Source organism: Athene noctua, chromosome 3 (genome assembly GCF_965140245.1).
Source record: "Athene noctua chromosome 3, bAthNoc1.hap1.1, whole genome shotgun sequence".
NCBI lineage: Eukaryota > Metazoa > Chordata > Aves > Strigiformes > Strigidae > Athene > Athene noctua.
Genome location: NC_134039.1, coordinates 25,250,807 through 25,270,000, shown reverse-complemented (window position 1 = coordinate 25,270,000; position 19,194 = coordinate 25,250,807). Strand labels below are relative to the sequence as shown.

At 42.3% G+C, this 19,194-nt stretch overlaps 1 long non-coding RNA gene and 1 pseudogene across 1 annotated transcript in view; both read right to left on the bottom strand.

Annotated features, from left to right (window-relative positions):
• Positions 1-683: 683 nt before the first annotated feature.
• Positions 684-3,858, bottom strand: LOC141958375 (endogenous retroviral envelope protein HEMO-like; annotated as a pseudogene).
• Positions 3,859-11,285: 7,427 nt separating this feature from the next.
• The window catches only part of LOC141958507 (uncharacterized), a 66,544-nt gene continuing 58,635 nt past the window's right edge, over positions 11,286-19,194 (bottom strand). The window contains exons 2-3 of the long non-coding RNA XR_012633285.1: positions 12,316-12,388; positions 11,286-11,578 (exon numbers count right to left, since the gene is read on the bottom strand). This is a non-coding gene — a long non-coding RNA (uncharacterized LOC141958507). The remainder of the gene's footprint in view (positions 11,579-12,315; positions 12,389-19,194) is intronic.

The window sequence follows — 19,194 nt, the reverse complement described above, 5'->3', positions numbered from 1 at the left end:
GAAATTCATTGTCTTCTGAATAGCAGAGCTATAAGTATTATTTGGGGATTGGGGATGACAAGCCGAAACAAACTCTACAACTCAGACAGAGTTATAAAGCAGGCATGTTTATTTCAGCCGGGGTGCAAGGGGATCTCTCCACAAAGCTTGCACACTGTCTCTGGCAAGTAGCTAAATATTTATTACACGAAACATACATATTCGTTAGGAAGGGCTGGGTTATTACAATTAGTTCGGGGAATTGGTGTGATTATTATAATTATTCAAGGGAAGAAGTACTCGATCTTCTTCTCAGTGTCCGCTCTCTCCAGGGTATGTGCTGTTAAGCAAAGTCCAGATGTCTCCTTCCTAAATCGGCAAGATCATCCTCCCTAGATAGCATCTCTGAGTCCTTTTGTTCAAGTTTATGTTTGCCTAAGTGCCCATTGAGGGCTTTGCTTCTGTTATCGGTGAGTTGTCCTTTTAATTCATACCCCCGGGCTACCTGCTACTTTCTTATCATAGCCAATCCCCAGGCTATCTGGTAAACTACACTGAATCCACAGAACAAGCCTGGACAAGCAGGATTCTCAGACAACGTTCAGAAATCATCATATGTTGCTATAAGTAAATAATTTGCAAGGAAAGTGGTCATTTCTCTGTATCAATTCCCTCCTTTTCTTTTACCTATGCAAATTCTTTTGCTATATCATGCCATTCCCTTTAAGGGTTTTGGCAAAGTATGCACCACTCTCCACCTTTTGGCGTAGCCGATGTCTTTTCCAGTCCTCATAATGGTTGCTGGTATACTTGCATATCCACATAAAACACTGCAACATGTAACATATCAGTATTCCTAGAATAATTATTAAAACACAGGCTATAAAGAGCTGCTTTAACCATGTTAAGCCTGGTAGCCAAGATGTGAGTTTCTCCCATAAGTTTGTAAAGCCTAATGATGTATTGCCCTGAGTTATTTGGTGTAGTATTTTTGACTGCTGCCATATTTGGGTCATATCTGTTTTATTATCAAACATAGTCCTCCCTCTTTAGCTGTTATTAAATCTAAAACCATGCAATTTTGTAAGACTAATTTACTAATTGAGGAAATTTCTACTTGTAGCCCCTGGATGGCATCTGCAGTGGAATTTACTATTTTTTCCATTGTAGCCAAAATATTTACTATGGCCTTTTCTAATTCACTGACTCCTAATTGAGGAAAGAGCCATCTTACAAAACTATGATAAGCTGTCAGTCTTTTTATAAGAGGGTTTTCTAGATCAGTACGCATCTTCCACCAAGGGGTCTGTTATAAATGCATAGGCTGAACCAGAAAATAACTTTTATGAATTTATTGAAATGAGAACAAGCAAAACAAAAAAAGGTTTGGTACGCCTGGGAGCGGGGGGGGTTTCCGCTCTGCACCAATGGACCGAGGATGCTGCATGGATGGATGCGTGACGACAAAGCATAAACAAACCCACCACTCTTTATAGTCTTTCTAATACATATTCATAAGATGGGTATGTTTTAGTCCGCACAAGCGCAGTGGAGTTTCTCGAATCTTCTCAGCTTTTCTGGCATTGTTGGGTTTTTTTTGTAGTTGTTTTTCCACTCCTTTTCTCGCTAAAACGAGAGTCCTTCTGACAGGGATTTTTCCAGTACTTTTCCGCATTTGCAGTAACTGTCCATATGAGTCTGTATTTACTTGATAAAAAACCTCCAAACCAATAACAATGACAATAAAACTACAATAAATCTCTTTCAGCTTATGTACCTAGCAAAACATCAGCGGCACCCATGCTCCTCATATTAAAGTAATTATATTTTTAACATAAATCACCACCCTGTTCTTCACATGTCTGTATAAATCCAGGTGGGGGATGTGAGTGGTTATATATTTTGTCCTGGGGAAATCACATATCCCAGGGTGCAATCCCCATCCCAATATTTAGGCAGAGATTTCCTTGCCCTTCCATCCCCACACAACCACCACTGACCATTAGAGATACAGTCATAAGAATAGTTGAACCAGTCTTTTCAGTATAGCTGGTGGACAAGTGCTGTTAAGGGTGTCATGGAGGGTTTCTCTTTATTTCACATTTGGCTATATTTTTTAAAGGAAATCTTCCAAACTTCAGGGCAGTCTTACTATTTTGTCTGACGATGACTGGCTTGTCTAATATTTGCAAATCAAATTTAAGTGGATAGCCATTTTTGTTCCCACAAGAATGATTGAGGACTGATTCCTTAGGAGGCAGTGGGCTCTGGGAACCCCAACATATGGTTTCCCCTGAGGGTAATTGGCTCTCCTGTTGGCCAGGGCCACAACTAGTATTCATGTTCCAGATTATGTTATTCCCTGTGGGCAAAGTGGAGTTATTTAAGCTATAGTGGGGCCAGCTCCATTTGTTATAAGATACTGGAATTCCCAAGAGTGGAGTCTCTAAATTTCCTCTGGGGAGAGCAGTGCATACCCAACAATCAGAGAGGTTAAAACTTTCTGCAATTGTTTGAGTCATTTTCAGATAAGAGTTTTGATCCCATGCATTTATGGTCCCTACCCATAGTCCAACCATGTTGATAGTCAGTGTCCATCCTTTCGTTGGATTCGGAGTCTTAGGGGTCCAGTCGATTTTGATTCCCATTTCTGTTTTGGGGCTCCTCTGACTTGAGTGTGATGTATCCATGATGATCGTTCTTTAATCTTGATTGCTGTATGGGACGGTAACAACACCTGAAATGGACCCTCCCACTTTGGTTCCAGAGGTCAATCTGAAAAAGATCTGATATATATATAATCATCCGGTTTAATGTTGTGTACAGGCCCATCCAGACCTCGAGCTCTGGTCCCTAGGACCAATTTCTCTATTTCACACAGCTGTTATTGTAGGCTTATAACATAATCAGTTACTATTTCGTTCCTAATCTAAGTCGATGTCCCCGTCTGTATCATATATTGTCTCCTGTATACTATTTCAAAGGACTTAATCCTTCCTTAGTTCTGGGTTTGGTTCTGATTCTCAAAAGTGCTAAAGACAGTGACTGGGGCCAAGGCAATCTGACCTCCTGACATAGTTTTATTATTTGTAATTTAATTAAGTGATTCATCTTCTCTACTTGACCACTTTCTTGTAGGCTATATGGGGTATGTAATTGCCAATCTATTCCTAAAAGTTTACTAACCTGCTGGACAATTTTTGCCACCAAATGTGATCCTGGATCTGATGCCATTGTTGCTGGAACCCCAAACCTTGGTATTATTTCTTGTAACAATACTTTAGTTAATTCCCTAGCTTTATTAGTTCGGCAAGGGAATGCTTATGGCTGCCCAGAAAAGGTATCTGTTAGGACCAAAAGGTACCGAAACCCGCCCTTTTCTTGGGAGTTCCGAAAAATCAATCTGTCATTGTTGTCCTGGGTGATTTCCTTTCCCTATCCTCCCAGGTTGAGTCTTCAGTCCTATTTTAGATTATTTTGTAAACAGATTTCGCTTTGCTGTGTCACCTGCTTGATGGTAGTATACAGATTTCGGGCAACTATATGTTGATTTAGATACTTATATAAGGCCTCTACACCCCAATGGGATTTTCTGTGTTCAGCCATAACTATGGCCCAAAGTAATGCAAATGGTACTATTATTTTACCTTGAGGAGTCTTTGCCCACCTGCCCTTTTCTCTCATCCCGCCTAAATCTTCAGTAAGTTTTTGATCCTCCCTGGAATATTGAGGTTCACTATCAATTTGTATTTTACCACCTGGGACCAAAGACTGCACTTCTACTTCACCTTCCTCAGCCACTCTTTTGGCCTCATGATCTGTCATAGCGTTGCCGAGCTCATGGGTGGAGTTTCCTTTCTGGTGAGCTTTACAATGCATTACGGCTACCTTTTCAGGCAGTTGCACTGCTTCCAGGAGTTTGAGGATTTCTTCAGCGTGCTTTATATGTTTTCCCTGTGCAGACAAGAGTCCTCTCTCTTTCCATACTGCCCCATGGGCATGGACCACTCCGAAAGCATATTTAGAGTCTGTCCATATATTGATTTTCATGCCCTTGACCATTTCCAGTGTCTGTGTTAGAGCTATTATTTCTGCCTTTTGGGCTGAGGTATTTGGAGGAAGGGCTTTAGATTCTACTACCTGGTCTTCAGTGGTTATCGCATATTCTGCCTTGCAGATACCTTGTTGGATGAAACTGCTCCCATCTGTATACCAGGATTCATCAGCTTCCTCTAATGGCTCTTCTTTGAGGTCTGGCCAGCTGGAATAAACTGCTTCAATCATTTCTAGGCAGTTGTGCGTCACTGGTTCTCCTGTGATCCCACTGAGAAAAGAAGCTGGGTTGACAATATTAGTAACTTCTACTTGTATATCATCCTGTTCCACTAGGAGACTTTGGTATTTCAGGTACCTTTGGGGTGAAAGCCAGTGTCCTCCTTTCATATCTAGTACTGCAGACACCGTGTGGGATACTAATATTGTGATTTTCTGGCCTAGTGTGAACTTCTGTGTTTCTTGGATATTTAAAACTACTGCTGCTACTGCTCTCAGGCAACTAGGCCAGCCTTTGCTTACTTAATCAAGTTGTTTAAAGAAGTAAGCTACTGGTCTTCTCTCTGGTCCCAAATTTTGGGCTAGGATCCCTAGGGCTATTGCCTGTTTCTCATGAGAGAATAACCAGAAAGGCTTCATGATGTCTGGTAAACCCAAAGCAGGGGCATCCATCAGCTTCCTTTTCAGCTGATGAAATGCTCTGTCTGCCTCCCCATTCCAACTGAGGGTTTTTTGATTTGATTTTAATAGTTCATAAAGGGGTTTTACCATGAGTCCGTAGTTATATATCCCCAGGCGACACCATCCTGTCATTCTAAGGAACGTGTGGAGCTTTTTAGCTGTCTGTGGCCAAAGGGTCTGACAAATGGCCTCCTTCCTTGCAGTCCCTAGGGTTCGTTGACCAGCCATGACCTCATATCCAAGATAAGTTACTTGCTGCTGAGAGACCTGGGCTTTCTGTGGAGAGATTTGATAGCCATTAAGTCCTAAAAAAGTCAGCAAACTATTCGTCCATATTATGCACAGTTCTTTAGTCTCTGTGGCTATTAATAAGTCATCCACATACTGCAGGACTTCTCCCTTTCCATGTGGCTGTTCCCACTGTTCCAGGTCTTTGGCCAGCTGGTTTCCAAAGAGAGTAGGGCTGTTTTTAAATCCCTGGGGTAATACAGTTCATGTTAATTGTGTCTTTCTTCTGGATTCTGGGTTTTCCCATTCAAATGCAAACAATAATTGACTTTCTGAGCTCAGAGGCAAGCAAAAGAAGGCATCTTCTAGGTCCAGCACGGTAAGCCAGGACAATTCAGGTACTAGTTTGTTCAATAGTGTATAAGGGTTTGCTACAACAGGATGCAGATCCGTAACAACATTGTTGATAGCCCTGAGATCTTGTACTATTTGATAATTACCATCTGTCTTTTTGACTGGTGAGATAGGAGTGTTATATTCTGATTCACACTCTTTCAGTAATCCAAATTTAATGAACCAGTCAATCATTGGTTAAATTCCCTTTCTCTTTTCTAATTTAAGAGAGTATTGCTTAACTCGCACAGGCTTTGTTCCCTGTCTTGGTTTGATTACTATAGGGGAGACAGTTTTTGCCTTTCCCAGTATCTCTGAGGACCATACCACTGAATGTCCTTGGTCCTGTACTTCCTCAGGAATCTCCTTTTTAATTGGAGTGTTTATGAGGGCTAAGCTCAGAATTTCAACCAACTGTTTATCCCCAACTCTAATTTCCATTTTTCCTTTTTTGAATTCTGCCTTTAATTTCCCTAATAAGTCTCACTCCAATAAGGGTTTTGGTGAATTTGGCCTGTATAAAAATTTGTGTACACCTAATTGTTTTCCTAATTCAAATTTTAGAGGTTTCAGAAAATATGCCTTTTCACGTTGCCAGTAGCTCCCCTTACCGACACAAAGTCATCATCTAAAGGTGTTAAGGCTTCATTTAAAACCAAAAATGTTGCTCCAGTATCAACTAAAAAATCTATATTGTGCTGTTGTTTCCCTAACTCTATTACAACCAGTGGATCCACTAGGGTAGACTCCCCAGGTCCCTGTCAATCATCCTTGACATGCGCTTGTACCCTCTCTTTTCCTTTCTGCTTCTCACGACACTCATTTTTCCAATGTCCTCTCTGCTTACACCATGCACACTGGTCCCTTCCCAAAGGCCGCTTGGGTCCCACATTCTTAAATCCTCTACTTTCCTGTAGTGCTGCTACTAAAGCCCGCTTTTCTTTTTTTCGGTCCTCCTCCTCCCTATTGCTATATATTATCCATGCTTCATCTAACAAAGTCTCCGAATTCCTATTCTCTGGCACTCTCAGCTTCTGCAGCTTCTTTCGAATATCATATGCTGATTGTCCTATAAATAATGACACTAGCTGTTGCATTCCCACTTCTGATCCTGGATCTAAGGGTGTGTGCCACCTCATAGTATCCTACAGTTTATCCAGGAATTCTGATGGAGTATCTTTAGGTCCCTGCTGAAGAGCATATAGAGTCGACCAATTAATTGATTTCGGTATAGCCCACTCCATGCCCCTTACTATCCAATCCCTATATACTTTTAGCAATTCAATGTGGGCTCCCTTGTTAGGGTTCCAGAGTGGGTCTTGTAAGGGGAAGTGATCTTTTATATCTCCCCCTGTGCTTCTGAGGTGATCAGAGATCAGTTTTGAGGAGATCCTGGGCTGTTTTTAATATTAATTGTTTTTCAGTTTCTGTCATGTGATCCAATAATAATTGTATATCACTCCAATCAGGATCATGTTGTTTTATTAGAAACTGAAAATGTTTGGTCACCCCAACAGGATCATTTCGATACCCCTTCGCTACACTTTCCCAAGTTTCAAGATCAAGGGAAGTAAATGGGACTTTTATTCTGACAGGGCCCCCATCCAGCCCCACAGCCTCTCTCAGAGGAGCCTGCAAGACCATTCATTTCTCCTGTCTCCGAGAGTGAGAGGATATGGGGCTGTGAGGTGGGGAGCCTGGCTCTGGCTCCTCCGAACTTTCAGTCTCCTCCTGCCAGCTTCTTACTGGTGGTTTATAGTGCTCTGGTAAATCCTTTATTTCAAATCCTTTCTCCTTCCTCAGTTTTGTGCATCTCTGTCCTATACTGCATGATGAACAACATCTTTTCAACCTCCCTTTCCCTTGCTTCTTATTTTCTTTCTCCAGTGCCAGCACTGGTGGATCTTGTGGGGGTGCCACGCCACAGTTTATCTGATACTCAGGATGGTTTCGGAGGGTGAAAAACATGTCTGCATAGGAGACTTCATCCCACTTCCTTTCCCTCCTTAAAAACAGCATCAGTTGTAGCAGGGTGTTGTAATTCAAAGTCCCATTTAGGGGCCACTTCTCCCCTTCATCCAATTTATATAGGGTCCACCACTGATTGCAATATTTTATCAGGGTCTTTTGGTTCACACTTCCACTTGGAGGTCCCCCTATCTTTTTCCATTGTGTTAAAATACAGCCTAGGGGACTCTTTTTAACTATTCCCCCACTCTGGCCACTTCGCATCTTGTCTAACCAAAGAAACACTTAAAACAATATCTTGCTCAGGCAAGTGGTACAAAAGTACATGCTTAGCACAGAGTATGCACTCTAACTTCAAACAATTGACATAGAATTACTGCCTCCTCGTTAAAGGAGATATCAAACAAACAGACAAGCAAGCAGCACCGATGACACAGCAGACAGACACTAGGACGTGCTCTGTACTAAAGAATGTTAACTTGTCCTGTCCATACAGTCTCAGACCTCCATTAAAGAATTCTGTTACTGATTCTTTACACTATCTAAATTTCCACAAATTACTTGTATGAGCTATCCTGAGCGCTCTATTTTGTCCCAATCTGACCACTTCTTACAATCTTTACAATAAAAATCGTTCCCAAACCCAACCCAAACATAATTGTCACAAGTAAAACGCTCAATAACAAAGATTGGGTAACATGAAAAATCCCAACAACCGTGTATAGGACACCAGCAGTTGACCATAGGTTCAGTTAACACCATTACAGAGTCTGCCATGCACTTTCTTCATCTCCGGCCACTTCCCTCACGGGATAACGAAACTGCAGATCAGGACTCCACACTCGCTTCACAGCTGGGCTGCATCTCATGCATGCAAAACTATCACACAATCACACAAAGAGGCCTCTTACACATATTACTCACACAACATAAAATAACGAATATTACAAGAATCAAAACACTGTAACAATTGCCAAGGTTGCGTTTCCCAGCATAAATCATAAACCGTGAGCCATTTTGCCATTTATCATTCACCACAGAGACACAGGTGATCAATATCAACTAAATTATTATAAACGGTACCAGATTTTACATTTGATGGTAACACAGCAATGCCACACCACTCCTATAACCCTGTACTGGGAGGACCCAGGTCGACCCAGGATACCAATGTGGCCAGAGTGTCAAAAGCACCCTGCCACCCACGGGCCCACCACCACTTGGGGACTCCAACCCCAAACCACTCGGGGACTCAAACTCCAAACTCAGGGGTGAGCACACCGACTCTTTACCTCACGTAGGACGTCTCCTCATGACTTACAGGTCCCCTCTTTTCCAACATACCTGGTCCGCTGATGGATGGTCCTTGTCTACCTCTGCTAAGATCGAGAGAGAGAGGGAGATTGTCTGAGAAAGGAACCTCGGGGTGCCTAAAATGTCCCCCTCTCAGCTGGTCCTGCAGCCAGACAGAGAGGGTCCCATCTGTGGTGCCAAAATTGATGCGCAGAAACAAACTCTACAACTCAGACAGAGTTATAAAGCAGGCATGTTTATTCTGGCCGGGGTGCAAGGGGATTTCTCCACAAAGCTTGCACACAGTCTCTGGCAAGTAGCCAAATATTTATTACAGCAAAACATACATATTCATTAGGAAGGGTTGGATTATTACAATTGGTTCGAGGAATAGGTGTGATTATTGTAATTATTCAAGGGGAGAAGTATGTGGTCCTCTTCACAGTGTCCGCTCTCTCCAGGGCATGCGCTGTTAAGCAAAGTCCAGATCTCTCCTTCCTAAATCGGTAAGATCATCCTCCCTAGATAGCATCTCTGAGTCCTTTTGTTCAAGTTTAAGTTTTCCTAAGTGCCCATTCAGGGCTTTGAATAGGTGCCCATTGAGGGCTTTGATTCTGCTATTGGTGAGTTGTCCTTTTAATTCATACCCCTGGGCTACCTGCTACTTTCTTATCATAGCCAATCCCCAAGCTATCTGGTAAACTACACTGAATCCACAGAACAAGCCTGGACAAGCAGGATTCTCAGACAACGTTCAGAAATCATCATATGTTGCTATAAGTAAATAATTTGCAAGGAAAGTAGTAATTTCTCTGTATCAGGGAAGATTATGGTTTTATCTTTCTTTTCATTTTGTCCAATTATTTCTTCAGTGATGAGAATGTCTAAGGAAAAAAGTAATTTATTCCTTCCTCTTTACTTATCAGCTATATAGAGCTTTTGACTTCCTCTGGGAGTCTGTTTTGCACTCCAGTGGGTTTGTTATTGCAATTCAATAGTTCCCTTTTTTTCCTGTTACCCTCTACTACAGCATCTTATTCTGATACTGTTAGGCTTGCCCAAGCGTCAAGCTAGAAGGACTTATAATAGTGTTTCTCTTGGCTAACACTGGAATAGAAGAAAGGAATCTGGCTTATGCTATTTTAAGTGGGGGGATTTTCCTTGAGTAAATAAATACACTTCTGCGACCAGCATCTCCTAGTTGTCATGGATAGAATTTTCTGTAACTAGCTGGAGCAATGGTCTGCTGGCCTTGGACTATGGCCTCTGCAAGTGTCCCCTACCAGATGCTTCAGTGGGAAATGGCAGAGACCCTACTGGGGGCACTGGTTGGATAAATGTCCTCAGGGAAAGTTCCTCCCCCTCTCTGATAGATGGAAGTTGGCTGTACAGTTGGCTCTGATAGATGGAAGTTGGGATGTGAGGATTTACCCCTTCTAGACTTAACAGTATGTTTATTTTACTTTAATGTTGTCTTCATGGCTGTTCATATATCTTAACTGTCACCTGTAACAGTGGGCTCTATAGGTTAATTATGCAAAAGATTTTAAATATTCTGCCTTTTTCAGTCTCAGCCGATGGCGTCTCATTCACTACTCAATGCTCTTTCCCTGAAAAAAAAAAAAAAAAGGAAAAAAAAAAGGCAACAGAAGTAGACAGATCTTTTAAAATCATTGTTTTTAAAATTCTCCTACCATGCCAGTGTTTTCCTTTCTGAAGTCAAAGGCTAAAATGCAATACTGGCATTACTTTCCAAGTGTCTTTCCTGTGTGTCTCTTGTAAAGATCTAGGTACTCAACTAATCTCCAGTATTTTAAGTGCATTAATAGAATATGAAAATCTAGTTGATGTTGACTATCCAGACCACAATAAGATGATAATGAATCTTCTAAGTGGTGTACTTAGGTGATTTCCTAAAAACAGAGAGAGCTTGCAACATATCCTGTAGGTCATTAAACATTCTCAACTGAGGATGAGAATCTGAGGGGCAAAAAAAGGAATGCTTGCTCTGGAGCTCCTTGTTGGGTTATGAACAAATCTGCGGTTTTTCATTATGCTTATTAGTAGAGATCTAAATATGTTCCTATTCCTACAGGAGAGAAGAAATTCCTGAGTTATCCCAAACACAAAACATTAAAATCTTTGCAAGTTGAAAGTAACCACCTCTGACCAAGTACCTTACAATAAGGCTTCTGGAGGTTTTTCAGTTTATTCATATTGACCTTCCTTTTCCTACTCCTCTTTTATGTCATTCTCTCAAGTTTTACTGCTTTTCAGTTGGAGCCCAGTTCATCATCCTACTACAATCTGTACCACCCTTTGCTGTAGGCAAAAGGTACAACCTGTCAAGGTAAATACAGTCATCACAAGGCGTGTCTTTTGGATAGGTGGATTCTTCTCCAGGCTCTTCTCACTTTCTGTGGTGGCTCCCTGGGCCCTAAGCGGATTGGCTCTGTATATATGTGACATACTTCTATGTAGTTAAGAAGTTATTAGGACCCACCTGTGTCCAAGTATTTTCATTACTTCGAATACTGTATGTAGAAGAAATGCCCTTGTTACTGTTCTGAACTGCAAATAGTGACATAGACAGGAACAGAGAGTGCTAGCTCTTCATTCTGATGAAGCGCGGAAACAAACTCTACAACTCAGAAAGAGTTATAAAGCAGGCATGTTTATTCCGGCCGGGGTGCAAGGGGATTTCTCCACAAAGCTTGCACCCCGTCTCTGGCAAGTAGCCAGCTATTTATTACAACAAAACATACATATTCATTTGGAAGGGCTGGGTTATTACAATTAGTTAGGGGAATAGGTGTGATTCTTATAATTATTCAAGGAGAGAAGTATGTGGTCCTCTTGCAGTGTCCCGCTGTTAGGCAAAGTCCAGATGTCTCCTTCCTCTTCATGAATTTTTCAACTTGGCTTCCTGTGCATGCTCTCTGGCCCTTTGGTTTCTCTCCAGGTTGTAGAGTCGGCCTTTTACCTGTTTGTTTTGTTAATTGGAACTTTTGTGTCTGTTAAGATGTAAAGTAAGTCCTTTAGCTGGTATGTCTCCCCCTTTACCTCAAAGACAGGGATTAGTTTACTATCTATCCTGTTTTCTGTAAGAATGTTATCTACTTAACATTGCCTGAGGGCTAGGACTCCTTTGGCTTTTTTTTCTTTTTTTTTTTTCCTTTGCTTTCCTCAGATCACTGAAGAGTTCTTGCCTTGAGTCTAAACTAACAAAACTGGACCATTTTTTTTCTGTTTGAAAAACTGCTCCCCTGCCTGTGCATTTGACAGTGTGGGGTGTGGGTGTTTTCATGGATGCTTTTTAACGTTTAGGGAACCTGTTTAAAAATCTGATCATGTTATTTTTAAAATAACCCTCCATTGTGTGGCCTCTAAATTTAGGTGTGCCGTTTCATGCCCTGGAGGTTGTCTGCACTGTGTGGTGCAGAACTGGGCAGAGGCATTTAAGCTAGGGCCAAGTGACCCAGCTTGGACACCAGGAGCAAGCAAGCTGTGTCACCAGATGCTCTGTGACAGTTAATCCCGTTGTGTGGCTCACTCCCCACTATAAGCACTTCCAAGATTCAAGTGCAGTGTTTTGTCGGGTACCACTGGGCAGTAAGGTGGACCAAATCTCATGGAATTGCTCAGGGTCCTCTGCCTACTGCTGCAATACGCAGTGCATGTGTGCCTGTAGGGATTTTCATAGGGAATGTGTTTTCTTACCTTCTGTATGCTGGCAGAGGCTCAAAAATGTGGTGTAAGCAGAAATATCCATATGTTTGCGGACCTCCTAGAGCTGGGAAGAAAATAGATATGTGTTTCTGTTTGTGTGAGAAATGGTGCTTTGTTTGTTTTAAAAATAGGCATTTTATTTCTTGGACTAATTGTGAGGGAAATTCACTGTATTTCTGTCCCTGCTCACCCTGCCCTGATACATACCCCATATGTGATATTTTACTTAGTGTAAGAAAACTCAAACATAGAGCTTTATGTGAAGGATATAAAGTAACTGTTAAGCAGAGAGTACAGAAATTAAAATTCCTGTAGCATAACTAACACACTTACTGTCAACATGACTGATGCCAATAACATACAGCAAGAAGACAGGCACAGTGCTGAGAGATGCTGGCTGTTAAAAGCTGTGCTCCTGATGAGGAACACATGAGCAGCAAGCTGGTTAACTGCTGGTGCCTGCTCTCTCTGAAGCCCTTCCTGTTCCTGGCCCTTCCTTCAAAGCTTGTGAGTCACTTCCCCTCTTCCCTGAAGAGAAGCTCTTTAGAAAACGGCATCCCAGGGTGCTGTGTTTACCGACTTTCAGAATAAAATCCTTCCACGTAACTGCAGAGATGTTTTTCTTTAACTGCTGACTCCATGGATTCTTCCTGAGTGTTGAAAGTCAAATTTTTTTTATTTTGATTTAGGTCTTGTTGGGGATTCAAACCCTCAGGACAGATGTTATTTTTGGAGATGCCTTGAATGCCTCTAGAACATGGCTCCCCTCACTACTGTGGCACATGTAGACTGCACAGCAGCAGAATCTCGTGCCTGGCATATCTGTGACAAGGGCAGAGAGGGGTTTGCAGCCACCTTTTCCTGCAGGGTGGGGATTGACTGACTGCTTGGAGGAGGGGAGCCGCCATGATGATGGACAAAAAGACAGGGAGGGCAATGTCACTCCCCCCTGCTTTTTCAGCTTGCTTTGCCCTTGCCCAGTAAAACAGGGACTTAGCCAAGAGGCAGTTTGTGGATTTGAAAGGCTGTATTTGTAAGCCAAGTATTACCCTGGGATTGAATACTCCTGCTATCAGTTCAAGTCCTCTCAAAATTGTGGTAAGTTATATGAAGGGTCAGACATATTTGAGGGTGGTTTTTTTGTGGTTTTTGTTTGTTTGTTTGTTTGTTTTTCTGCAGGGGAGAAAAGGCCCTGAGGGATGTGTTCCCTGCAGTCCATAAACTGTTGGTAAGGATCTCTGTTCAGTGCCTGATGCTCACTGCATACCACCAGTTGTAAAGTTGTATTGCTTCCATAGCAACCAATGATAGTATCAACACAAGACTGAATTCACTTTGAGAACAGGCAGATGTAGAAACTGCTGTGTGGTCTCCCTAACCCAAGACATTGTCAGCAGCTCTGCCATCCCTTGCCCAGTTCCCATGCTGGAACAGAACTGGATTGAACCTCAGCAGTATGGTCTTGGCTATCTTGTAGCTTACCCACAGACTTTACTGATAAGTAGACAAGCAGTCTGTTAGTTGTCTTTGTTTTATTTCTGTCCTGGTTCAGCTAGGATAGGGTTAAGTTTCCCCAGCAGAGAGAGAGGGGGAAGGGATCTCCAGCTTTGTTATTTGTACCATGCTGACATAAGGTCTGAGTGCGGGAACTTTTTCCTTGGTGGCTTTGGTGGTGGGGAGCACACAGCAGGCTTGTTCTGTAACCATTTGCAGTATTTCTCTGTATATCTTTTGTCTTGCTTACTGTTATTGCTGTTTATTGTTGTTATCATTGCTACTGTTGTTGTTCAGATTGTTTATCACACTGTTGTATTAAATTTCTTCTTATTTTAACCCGGGGTTTGTGCCTCACTGCCAGCCCGACTGGCTGTGGGTGGGGGAGGGGCAACAGCAATGTGGTCTCCGGTCCCGGCAGGGCCTAAACCAGCACAATTTCCTTTATGCTTGTTTCAAATACTGAAGGTGCTCAGGAGCTTTTTGTGTAATAACCACCAAGAGAGTATTGAAAACATCCCTTTGTGTGTGGGGAATATAGAGAATCTGAGTGTGTGTTTCCCTGGGAAAATATAATTTATATGTGCTTTCCAGTACTCTCTGCAGTTAAATAGCTTTTCAGTCTGATTCATCAGTGTATTAAAGCTGTTCTTTAGCACTCAGAAAATACAAAATGACTTCATAGTAGATCAAGTAATCACTGGAGAGTATCTCCTGGTGGTGTGAGGATCTTATGCCTATTAAAGTTGCCATGGTAGCTCCCATGCCCTTCACTTTTTTAGGCTGTCAGCATTGGGGATGCACCCAGTGAAAGATCCAGTATAAGTTTACCTACTTCTTGGGATTTTTGGCACCTTCAGTGTTGTTCTGGGCCTGTCTTGCCCTGATTTAGTAGGGACAGATACAGAGCTCAGCTAGACTCTATAATCAAAAGTATCTCCTAAAATACAAAAATCCAGAAGACACGAATGATTTTATTTATTTATTTATTTATTTTAAATGTTGAATGTTCCCTGACTGAATTGGAGAATTGGGCTAACTTTTCCAAATTAAATCTATAGGTTTCCAATTTAAATTGCAATAACTAATAATTCAGAGTGAACTATCACCCCAGGTTTGAAAGCAATTTAGTTGTTGGTATATTTTCATATCTTACAATGTGTGTATTTATTTTTACATTAGAAGTATTAATTTTCATAATGACTGTACTAAGACTGAATGCAATTCTGGTGAGGAGGATTAAATTTGATTTACAGGATTGAGCTCAGTCCGTACTCTATGAAAACAGAACCCAGATGTTCTTCTTAATTTTGCTCTGTTCTAACAACATCGCTGCTTTTAACTATACATTTTTAAACACATTGTCTAGTTGATGTGAGTAACATTCCTTATATATAATTAATTGCTTTGCATGTTCTAAACTCAAGGTAACACGTAACAGGTTATGGCATGGTTGAGACCATTATAATATTGAAAGACTAAAGAGTCTTAATTGCACTGTGCATCTTGCATATAGGCTTGTAGTAAAAGATCCTCCCACTATGGGGGGGATTTTTTTTCTTTTAAGCAGCAGTATAAACCAACCCTATTCCTGTAACTTTGTGTTTTTCCCCTAGACTACACTTCCGTATGCCCCCCCCCCGATAAGTCCAGGAGAGTATCACTTTGAATATTTATTAGTTTCTAGAATCAGTCAGTAACAGCATTCTTCTGCTCATAAAGTTCAGTAAATGACTCCTGTTAGGCAGAAGGGATCTTACATTTTGACCAGGATGCATGACTGGAAAAGACATTAGTAAATTAAAATCTGTGAGAAGCAGCAACGCTTTATTTTTAATGGAGAGAAAATTGTTCTGTAGATGCTTTTCTTCATGCCTTAATTTTGAGCTTTGTAATACTTTACTGGGTATGACACTGAAGAATAATCATACCTTTCACTTTCCATGTTTTTATATTGAAGGATGAGGGTGGTGCATAAGTACTATAGCCATTATGGCCAGCTTCTCTGGGGGAGGTAATGGTGTATGGTCCTTTTGTTCAAATGGTTAATCTAAGGCACAGCCTGTTCCATGCTCTTCAGCAATCCCATGGCGCTGTTGGGAAACGCAACCAGGAATGGCTTCAACTGGCAGGATCAGGGGCTGCGAGGTCTTTGAATTGGGTTGTTTGTTTGCTGTTGTAACCCCCAGGCCACTTATCTTTCCTCAAACATACATGGTATTTGATTTGAAGTCTTTCTTTTATGGCTGATTTTTTTTTTTTTTTTTTTTCCTGTGCAAGGCTGCAGTCAAAAAGTCTTAATATTTTTTTGTTTGTTTTGGTATTAATATTTGTAGTTCTTACTTTGTCTTACCTTGGTGGTAGTATAGTCCCCAGACCAGTAAAACCACCAGTGAAAACATTTCTAACCTTTAGAAAACAACATTCAAAGAACATAATAACCTTTTCTGTTTCCAGAACAGCACCTAATGGTATTCCCTTCCCACCTCCCAAAAGTAGGTGCTGAGCTAATCATGTTTTGACTGAATGCTAGATCTCTTACTATATTTTAATTCACTTGATGCTTCATTTACTGTTTTAATACAAGTCTAGGTCTTACTGGGACCAACAGTTCCTTGGTATTTAGCATTTTCAGTGTGATTGATACTCATACAAGAACTGGCCATTTCTTGTCCTTTTGAAGGCCACAGTCTGTTCCTCTGCTATGTGCAAAAGGGGAAGTGAGAGTTGAGAGGATGAAAGATGGTGTTAAGCTGTCTTCTGTGGTCCCTGCATCTGGGGACAGCCAGGACCTCGCATGGCTCATAGCCTATCAAAGAGCAATCTCAAAGCTGATTGCTGTTCTATTTTCTTTGTGCCTGTGGGTCTTCGGAAGCAGATAAGTCATAGTGTAATATATTTAAACACAGTCCTCTGCTTGTCCCCTTGGCACCCCTTTTCACCATCCTATCTGGTGGTAGAGAGGAGAAAAGCATTGTGGTGGGACTGTAGAAGAGTTGAGAATAGGGCTCAGTGTTATCTATACCTCCAAAAAAGCAACAGAGCTGGACATAATTTGATCCTGGTTTTGTCTCTGGAGCTGCTGGACAGCTGCTTCTTCAGACCTTTAATGGTACTCTGTAACAGCTCCAGCTATGGCTCTAGCTCTGTGTTGACATGTCTGTTGTTCTTCAGGCAGTGTTTATTCCTCCTGATTGGTGCAAACCCCAAGTTTCTAGTGATCACAATGGCAGTCTTGGTTGTCTGAAACTTCAGATACAAGCACTGTTAAATCTGAAGAATTTGACATTGACTATTACTCCCACCTAGTTTTGTCAGCTGATGCTCTGAGTTTTGAGGTCAGGTGATTGTATGTAGACAAACCCAACATTTGTAGTTTTCCAGATGGTGTTAAAACTTACTCTACCATTTCTTGGGACAGCATCCGATTACAGTAAATAGCACAAGGACAAAACAGACTGATATAAACAGGCAGATATATTGCCTCAAAATGATCTTATGGGTTAGTGTTCACCTCGTGTTCCTCTTACTGCTGAAATTATTTCAAAAGCTAACCAAACAGGAATGTTGTAAAATGACCTAAGGAAGGTTAGGGCAGTTAGTGGCTTATCAGAGCATCTCTTATTCTAAGAAAAAGCTTTTACTGTTGTGATGGTTTAAGCCCTGCTGGGACCGGAGACCACGTTGCTGCTTCCCCTCCCCCACCCTCAGCCGGTCGGGCTGGCAGTGAGGCACAAACCCCGGGTTAAAATAAGAAGAAATTTAATACAACAGTGTGATAAACAATCTGAACAACAACAGTAGCAATGATAACAACAATAAACAGCAATAACAGTAAACAAGACAAAAGATACACAGAGAAATACTGCAATGGTTACAGACAGCTCATTCGCGATGCTCCCTGCGACCCAAGCCACAAAGGAAAAAAGTTCCCGCACTCCCATGCCTGCACATGACATCAGCATGGTATGAATAACCCAGCTGGAGATCACTTCCCCCTCTCTGCTGGGGAAACTTAACCCTATCCTAGTTGAACCAGGACATAATCCACCCCTTTATTCTATACCATCTGCATCATGTCCAGCTGCCATTTAGCAGTTAACAATAACAAAATAACAATTTACTAAGGCACAGCATAATTCACGGCATGTTCTCACCCAGAATCAAGTCCCCCTGTGGTACGCATCGGACCTCTCCATCGTCCTGCATCACCCACCAGGTATACCCAGGTCCTTGGGCAAAAGCAATCCCGTGGATGGGTTTGCCTTTACCCTTGCCTGGCGCAGGACTAAACCAGACCATTTTTCCCAATATATTCCTCATGTGCACCACAGGGACTTTATCCCCATCTACAGCACATGTAGGTTTTGACTGATCTGGGCCAGCCTGACTGGCAGATCCTCTTGTGTTGACTAGCCAGGTGGCCTTTGCTAGATGCATGTCCCAGTCTTTGAAGGTCCCACCTCCCAGTGCTTTCAATGTGGTTTTTAACAGTCAATTGTAGCCCTCGATCTTCCCAGAGGCTGGTGCGTGGTAGGGGATATGGTAGACCCACTCGATGCCGTGTTCTTCTGCCCAGGCATTTATGAGGTTGTTTCGGAAGTGGGTCCCGTTGTCTGACTCAATTCTCTCTGGGGTGCCATGTCGCCACAGGACTTGGGTTTCAAGGCCCAGGATGGTGTTCCGGGTGGTGGCGTAGGGTGACGGGTAATTTTCCAGCCATCCAATGGTTACTTCCACCATTGTGAGCACGTGGCACTTCCTGTGGCGGGTCTGCGGCAGTGTGATGTAGTCGATCTGCCAGGCCTCTCCATATCTGTATTTCAGCCATTGCTCTCCATTCCGCTGGGGCTTCACCCGCTTGGCATGTTTGATTGCAGCACACGTCTCACATCCATGGATGATCTGTGCAATGGTGTCAATGGTGAGGTCCACCCCTCAATCTCAAGCCCACCTGTATGTTGCATCTCTACCACCGGGCTATGAACAGTTCACCTTTGCGCTGCCAGTCCAAGTCCACCTGAGCCACTCTAATCTTAGCAGCTTGGTCTGCCTACTTGTTGTGTCGATGTTCATCAGTGGCCTGACTCTTGGGTACATGGGCATCCACATGGCGCACCTTCACAACGAGGTTTTCCACACGGGCTGCAATGTCCTGCCATACTTCAGCAGCCCAGACGGTTTTACCTTTACGTTGCCAGTTGTTCTGCTTCCATTGCTGCAGCCATTTCCACAGGGTATTCGCCACTGCCCATGAGTCGGTGTAGAGGTAGAGCCTCGGCTGCTTTTCCCACTCAGCAATATACAAAGCAAGCTGGATGGCTTTCACCTCTGCGAACTGGCTCAATTCACCCTGTCCCTCAGCAGCTTCAGTGA